Genomic DNA, 8,697 nt, shown 5'->3' with positions numbered 1-8,697 from the left:
GTACACAGAGACTATAAGCAACAATGAGACATTATCCTTTAAAGTACTTTGGCCATTCTTTTCATTTTTCGCCTCGTCTCAACCTCTGTCCTTTTTGGAGCTGAGTAGATTTATCAAGTTACCCCTCGGAGGATTAGTGAGAAACTGGAGCACTTTAATCATGGTTCCCAACTGAACTTTGGGCTTCTGGATGCTGCCATCAAAGGGATGGGCTGCTTTCTTCTCAACCAGAGATATTGCTGATAACAGTACTTCTTGGTGCACATCTGATTGGAGCCTATTGACACACACAGTGACACACTCCACACAACCAACAACAAAGGCCTGCTGAAAATTCATGACACACATGTTATAGAGCAACTTGGTTCTTACCTACAGCCTTGAATGTGTCAGGAATCAAGGTAAGACCCAGATGCAGACTGTCGAAGTAACAATGTTTATTGCGGCAACAGAGGCAGGCAAAGACAGGTCAAGGCAGGCAGGGGTCAGAAATCCAGGGTAAGGCAAAGGTACAGGACGGCAGGCGGACTCAGGGTCAGGGACAGGCAGAGTTCAGTAATCCAGAGGTGGAGCAAAGGTACAGGGCGGCAGGCAGGCAGAGAGGTCAGGCGGATGGGTACAGGGTCAGGACAGGCAAAGGTCAAAAACCAGGAGGACGAGAAAATAGAGGCTGGGAAACGATAGGAGCTGACAATAAACCGCTGGTTATCTTGAACGAACAAGACAAACTGGCAACAAACAGAGAACACAGGTATAACTACACAAGGGATAATAAGGAAGATGGGCGACACCTGGAGGGGGGTGGAGACAAGCACAAGGACAGGTGAAAAAGATCCGGGCGTGACAGAATGCTTCAATTCAATATGTGATTAGCAGTATATTAACAAATGTGTATATCCATTTGTTAATACATGCTCTAGATTTTTTTTTAAATCGAATCAAATTTATTTGTCACATACACATGGTTAGCAGATGTTAATGAGAGTGTAGCGAAATGCTTGTGCTTCTAGTTCCGACAATGCAGTAATAACCAACGAGTAATCTAACCTAACAATTCCAGAACTACTACCTTATACACACAAGTGTAAAGGGATAAAGAATATGTACAAAAAGATATATGAATGAGTGATGGTACAGAACTGCATAGGCAAGATGCAGTAGATTGTATCGAGTACAGTATATACATATGAGATGAGTAATGTAGGGTATGTAAACAAAGTGGCATAGTTTAAAGTGGCTAGTGATACATGTATTACATAAAGATGCAGTAGATGATATAGAGTACAGTATATACATATGAGATGAATAATGTAGAGTATGTAAACATTATATTAATGAGTAAAGTTAGTTGGATTTTGTGTCAGCTGTCTGAAATGGAGTGCAGTAGCAATTGGGAGTGTTGGTGCTAATTTACAACTTGATTATGAATATGAATATGTGTCACTCGAATCTCACAGTGTGATGGGCAACAGTCATATGGATGGTGAGAAAATAGAATAAAAACAGCATCTTCAATGAGAGACAGCGAGGAGAGAGAGAGACACAAAACAAACCCACATGATGGTGTTAACAAGTCATGACAGGCTTGTCATGTTTGAATGTGGATAGCTGTCATCTCAATACCTCTTAACACGCCTCAACAGTCTCCTATCTATGTAGATTGAGGTTTGAGGAGTATGTGTGATGCAGTCATGTGTGACGCATGATGACAGTGGACAGGGGCAACGTCATGATCATACAAATAACGTTAATTGGTACAAAGACTAGTAGTGAAACCTTTGACATTTAGAGTACAGATGTGGGATCTTTATTTGACCTATGTTGTCACAGTAAAATAATCTTGCAGGAACAGGATTTTAACGTTTTAGTCCGTAATGTTGCTTAATCGGTGGTTCAGCTATTAGCTGGCCAAAAGTAGGCTACATGAAAATAGCAATACTGTAAATGTAACCCTGTGTTAAGGCTCAATTCAATCAAACTGACATTGCAGTATTTACACAGTAGCTCTTTTTCCAGTGGTCAAATGAACTCACAGGCTGGTCTTGGGTACTGTATAGAAACCTACAACTACAACCAGTGCAACCCCCCTCACAGGCATGCTTTCACTTTTCAGAATTAGACGTCTGTGGGCACAGGATGAATATTGTAAATAAAGACACTGCGCAAAAACATTACTATGGTGGGTTTGAATGAATCCCGGCCCGAATGTGGGTATTCAGTGAATTTATGTAAATCCCAAAGCTCATCCTGCGGTGCAGGGAAATTCTCAGCAACAAAAGAGTAATCAAATTAAGGTCCTGCATCTGAAGATTTCACTCTATTACCTGGAGGACTGAGGAGCTCAGCAGGCTTCTTCTGTCCTTAAATAACAGCTGAGTAGGGCAACAATATTTTGGTGAAATGTCTGAATGACTTTCAGCAGTGACACTGTTGTGGTTAAAGAAAGTTCCCACTATTCCTAATATTTCACACAGAATGCTTGAAAAGTTGCTCTGTCACAACTGTGACAACCCTGAGATGGTGCTGAAATTGTTTGGCTGTATTAGGATGGAAGCACGTGTGAGGAAAAAGTGATCAATCAATCTCTTTCAAGTAAGCAATCAATCTCTTTCTCCATTCTCTAAATCACAAACTGTTTAACATTAATGTTGGCACTCAAAATCAACCTTAATCACAAATCCATCAAACATCTGTGAGGAAATGAGAGAAAAGAATGGAATAACTCTAAAGCTATCACGAATAGAGGAGTGTGAGCAGTTTTGACACTGGCTGGAGGGTGTGCAGTGAATTGGCTCATTCAGACAGAATCTTAAATAGACAGGGCAAACATTCTGAATATTCAATGCAGGCAGCACCCAAAGGAAATAAACTTTAAACGCTCTTCAAGTCCCATTGATTAAAAGCCTGGTGAGGTAATACACATGTATTTGTTCTTCTTGCTCTGGCTTGGATTACACACAGAATATGACCTTTACATTCTAACTTGTTGCAACAAAACAAAGGAAGTCAGAGGCAACTTTGAATGGTTAGGACGACATTGTTCTTTGATCTAGCCAGGAAAAAGCTTTAAAGCTTCTGAGACTTTGTCAGGCAATAATACAAACGCTGTAAGCTCCAAAATCCATGACTTAGAGACTAAGACGATGTATATCAAAGGGAAACAATACTTGTGAGTCCAGTAAGATCTACAGTCTCATTTACAGCTCCACTGACAGTCCTAGAACAAGTTGGCAGACCTGGGTTTAAACACTTGAAAAATCTGCTCAAATACTTCAAGCATTTGCTTGAGTCTGTTTGGAGTGCCAGATGGGTGAGGTTTGCAGTTTGAGGACTTTTCTATAGGTTTATTAAGCCGGGCAAGATCAAACAGTTACAGATATGTATGGAAGGAAAATACCTGATGGGATATTAGAGTACATTAGTCAGCATGATCCCAAACAACCCTGGATTACCTCATCCAATTCTACACGCAAGAGGTAGAGAGGGGAGGACAGTAGGAGAGCTATGAGCCTAGAGGGCCCTGGGGTGATGCAGAACTGCTATTTGTTGGAGTTTGTTATGTAAGAGCAGATGGAACAGGAAGCGTGATTTTATTGTGAGTCAGTGAGGCTAGACATGCACCATGTGGGACCTGAGCACTTAGAGAGAGGATGTCCACTGTCAAAAGGGCGTCAGAGAATAATCTGTAATATAGACTGTTTACTGTTTCATATAAACACTAATGGCTAGTCACTTACCGCTGAAACATAATACTGCAACTTTGGAGATATCCAACCAATGGCTTGACTGGGATGCTGAGTTCTACCCATTGGCAAAATTACCAATAGAACATTTAGTAGTTTTTAGTGTTTGCTCTAGCACAGGGGTAACCAGATGATTCAACAGGATATGGCAATCTCCAGTTCAAACAATAACAAAGCGTCCCCCCAGCATTGTTTTGGTAAAAAGCTGAGGGATGGGACTGGAGAAATGTAACCACTCAAAAATGCATAGACAGAGCTATGGATGCAAGGATTATATCACAATTATAAACGTAGAATAAACCTCTTCAGAATGGCATGGCTTCCAAAGTTTTTGTATTTATTTTCAGTAATGCCAATTACACTACCGAAGACATTCTTTTAAAAACTATACTCGATCATAACAGACTTTTTATGGGCAAATAACATTCATAGACTAAAAAGGAAGTTTTACATCTTCCTAAGTCTGCGGGTGATTTTAATTGTATCAAATCGTTACCCAAGGATTTTTCTTGGGACATATAGTTAAATGCATTAAAAAGGAACAGTGGGTACATATTGAAGATGCACATGCTCACCCCCAGAATCTTTTTGTGCGTCTATTTTCTAAGTATAAATGCCATACAACATTCCTTCCGTGGCCTCCAACTGCTCTTAAACGCTAGTAAAACCAAATGCATGCTTTTCAACCGTTCGCTGCCTGCACCCACACGCCCGACTAGCATCATCACCCTGGATGGTTCCGACCTAGAATATGTGGACATCTATAAGTACCTATGTGTCTGGCTAGACTGTAAACTCTCCTTCCAGACTCATATCAAACATCTTCAATCTAAAATCAAATCTAGAGTCGGCTTTCTATTTCGCAACAAAGCCTCCTTTACTCACGCTGCCAAGCTTACCCTAGTAAAACGGACTATCCTACCGATCCTCGACTTCGGCGATGTCATCTACAAAATAGCTTCCAATACTCTACTCAGCAAACTGGATGCAGTTTATCACAGTGCCATTCGTTTTGTTACTAAAGCACCTTATACCACCCACCACTGCGACCTGTATGCTCTAGTCGGCTGGCCCACGCTACATATTCGTCGCCAGACCCACTGGCTCCAGGTCATCTACAAGTCCATGCTAGGTAAAGCTCTGCCTTATCTCAGTTCACTGGTCACGATGGCAACACCCATCCGTAGCACACGCTCCAGCAGGTGTATCTCACTGATCAACCCTAAAGCCAACACCTCCTTTGGCAGCCTTTCCTTCCAGTTCTCTGCTGCCTGTGACTGGAACGAATTGCAAAAATCTCTGAAGTTGGAGACTTTTATCTCCCTCTCCAACTTTAAACATCTGCTATCTGAGCAGCTAACCGATCGCTGCAGCTGTACACAGTCCATCGGTAAATAGCCCACCCAATTTACCTACCTCATCCTCATACTGTTATTTATTTACTTTTCTGCTGTTTTGCACACCAGTATCTCTACCTGCACATGACCATCTGATCATTTATCACTCCAGTGTTAATCTGCTAAATTGTAATTATTTGCCTACCTCCTCATGCCCTTTGCACACAATGTATATAGACTATTTTTTTCTACTGTGTTATTGACTTGTTTATTGTTTACTCCAAGTGTAACTCTGTGTTGTTGTCTGTTCACACTGCTATGCTTTATCTTGGCCAGGTCGCAGTTGTAAATGAGAACTTGTTCTCAACTAGCCTACCTGGTTAAATAAAGGTGAAATAAAAATAAATAAATAAAGCTAGAACATTAATAACTTCATAGTTAAGAACAGTATAACAATATGGAAGAAAATGAAACGTATTCTACAAGCAACAATATAACTCTCTAAATACACAACCCGATTTTGCAAACCTTAGATAGCTTCTCAGAATTCACAGATAAATTGGTTCACATGGAAAACTAAAGGCATAGAAACCGAGAATGACTTGATAACAGGAAATACATTTATTTCCATGACCGAAGTAGCCCTTTCCTGTCAGTTAATCAGCAAAATGCGCCTTCTTTGGCCTCATGGGTTAATATTTATTAAATATATAATTTCATAATTAATAATGATTATTTCAAAAAACCCAACGAAATCTGGTGTTTCTAATGTCAAAAAGTTTTGTTATTTCAGTCTTCTGTGATGTATATGAAGTGTAATATTATAATCAAATCAAATTGTATTAGTCACATGGGTAGAATAACACAGGTGTACCTTACAGTGAAATGCTTACGTACAAGCCTCTAAACAACAATGCAGTTTTAAAAAATACAGATAAGAATAAGAAATAAAAGTAACAAGTAATTTAAGAGCAGCAGTAAAATAGCCAACCAAACCCTATCTCCGACGGTATAAGCAGGGGCAGGAATACGGCGACGATTCGCCTGGATCTGATACCGGTCAGAAACCTTAACGAGGGCCTTCCTGGCCTGATGCCAGGTGCGGTGGCAACGACAAATGTGGGTCTGGACAGAAGGAACCGAGAGATCCCGCTCCAGAGAAGGAAACAAGGGAGGTTGGTAACCGTACAGGCACTGGAAGGGAGACATCCCAGTGGCAGATGAAGGGAGAGTATTATGAGCATACTCGACCCAGGGTAATTGAGAGGACCAAGAGGTGGGATCAGAGGAAACAAGACAGCGCAGCGTGGACTCCATCTTCTGGTTGGCTCTCTCCGCCTGACCATTAGATTGGGGGTGAAATCCAGATGTGAGACTGACTGTAGCTCCAATGGCCAAACAGAAGGATTTCCAGATAGCAGAGGTAAACTGAGGACCACGGTCAGAAACAATGTCACAGGGCAACCCGTAGACCCTGAACACCTCCCTAACCAGGATCTCGGACGTCTCAGTGGCAGAAGGCAGCTTGGAGAGTGGAACAAAGTGGGCAAACTTGCTGAATCAACAAACCTCCAGGTATCTTCTCCCATGGCAGGCCACCAAAATCGTCTGCGCAGTGGCGCCATAGTCCGAGCAACACCAGGGTGACAAGCTATCTTGCTGGCGTAGGACCACTGAAGGACAGCAGAACGAACCGACTCAGGCACGAACAACCGACCGGGTGGACCGTTACCGGGCCCGGGCTGTGTCCGAAGAGCCGCCATCACCTCCTCCTCAATCCTCCATGTAACGGCTCCCACGACAACGTTCTGGGGAAGAATCGTCTCAGTCTTGGCCCCACTCTCCTCCGTCTTGGAGAACATCCGGGACAGGGTAGTCCGCCTTCCCGTTCTTCGACCCAGGTCGGAACGTCAGGGAAAAATTGAATCGTCCAAAAAACAAAGCCCACCGGGCCTGACGGGAGTTGAGACATTTAGCCGATTGCACGTAAGTCAGATTCTTGTGGTCAGTCCAGACTACAAACGGTTGCTCCGCTCCCTCCAACCAGTGACGCCACTCCTCCAAGGCAAGCTTCACAGCGAGAAGCTCCCGGTTACCCACATCGTAGTTTCTTTCAGCTGGAGAAAGACGACAAGAGTAGAAGGCGCAGGGATGGAGTTTACCGTCAGTGGAGCTACGCTGGGACAGGATGGCGCCCACCCCCACATCAGACGCATCCACCTCCACAACGAACTGACGGGAAGTGTCAGGTTGAGAGAGAATCTGGGCGTTGGTGAATCGGCTCTTCAAATCTAGAAATGCTCGGTCTGCCTCAGGAGACCAACAGAACTTTCTGGTGCAAGATGTCAGTACAGTTTAAGGGGCAGCCACCCAGCTGTAATCACGGATAAACCTCCGATAAAAATTTGCAAACTCCAGGAATCTCTGGAGCTGCAATCTCGTACCGGGCTGTACCCAATCCCGAACCGCCCGAACCTTCTCTTGGTCCATCTTGATCTCTCCCCTGGAGATGATGTACCCGAGGAAGGACGTCGTGTGGGCGTGAAAATCACACTTCTCAGCCTTCACGAACATACGGTTCTCCAATAACTGCTGCAGGACCTGCTTGACATGCTGAACGTGGCTAGAAAGCTCCTTCGAGAAGATGAGGATATCATCCAGGTAAACGAACACAAAAATACCAATCATATCTCTCAGAACGTCATTCACCATACTTTGGAGCGTTGGTCAGTCCAAACGGCATCACCTGGTACTCGAAATGTCCCATCGGAGTATTGAACCCAGTCAACCACTCGTCCCCCTATTTGATCCGAACCAAATGATAAGCATTCCGTAAATCAAGCTTCGTAAAACCCGTAGCACCCTGTATAGAATCGAAAGCCGAGCTCATCAAGGGCAGGGGATACTTGTTCTTGACCGTAATATCATTCAAACCCTGAGAATCAATACACGGTCGAAGAGAGCCATCCTTCTTGCTCACTAAAAAAAATCCTGCTCCCAGAGGTGATGACGAGGGCTGAATGAGACCTGCAGCTAGAGACTCCTTGATGTAGGTCTCCAAGGCCTGACGTTCAGTTGGAGAGATACTGTATAACCGTCCCTTGGGAAAGGCAGCTCCAGGAAACAGATTAATCGCACAGTCATAAGGTCGGTGGGGAGGAAGGGACAGAGCCTTCTGTTTACTGAATACTTCACCCAACTCGTGATATGTTTCTGGAACCAGGGACAAATCACGAGGAGCAGAGTCACTGACCTGACTGGAAACGGCAGGAGAACAGGCAGTCCTAAGGCAGTTAGCATGACAATCAATGCTCCAACTAGTTACCTTACCCGTCACCCAATCAAACGAGGGATTGTGTTCCTTCAGCCAGGGGTAACCAAGAGCCAGAGGAACATGGGGCGAGGACAGAATGAAGAAGGAGATAAACTCTGAATGATTCCCCGACAACAACATCTTAACCGGTTCAGTCCTCATAGTGATCCGTGCCAGACTACTGACGTTCAGAGTGGTTGCTTCAATGGCTTCCGGCAATTGCTCCTTGGAAAGCCCCAGCTGTTCCACCAAGTCGGCATCAATAAAGCTGCCATCGGCACCTGAATCGATAAAAGCGTTCATC

The sequence above is a fragment of the Oncorhynchus keta genome, chromosome 28, assembly GCF_023373465.1.
Source record: "Oncorhynchus keta strain PuntledgeMale-10-30-2019 chromosome 28, Oket_V2, whole genome shotgun sequence".
Classification (NCBI taxonomy): domain Eukaryota; kingdom Metazoa; phylum Chordata; class Actinopteri; order Salmoniformes; family Salmonidae; genus Oncorhynchus; species Oncorhynchus keta.
The sequence above is the reverse complement of the archived record's forward strand: the minus strand, read 5'-3'. Positions refer to the sequence as shown.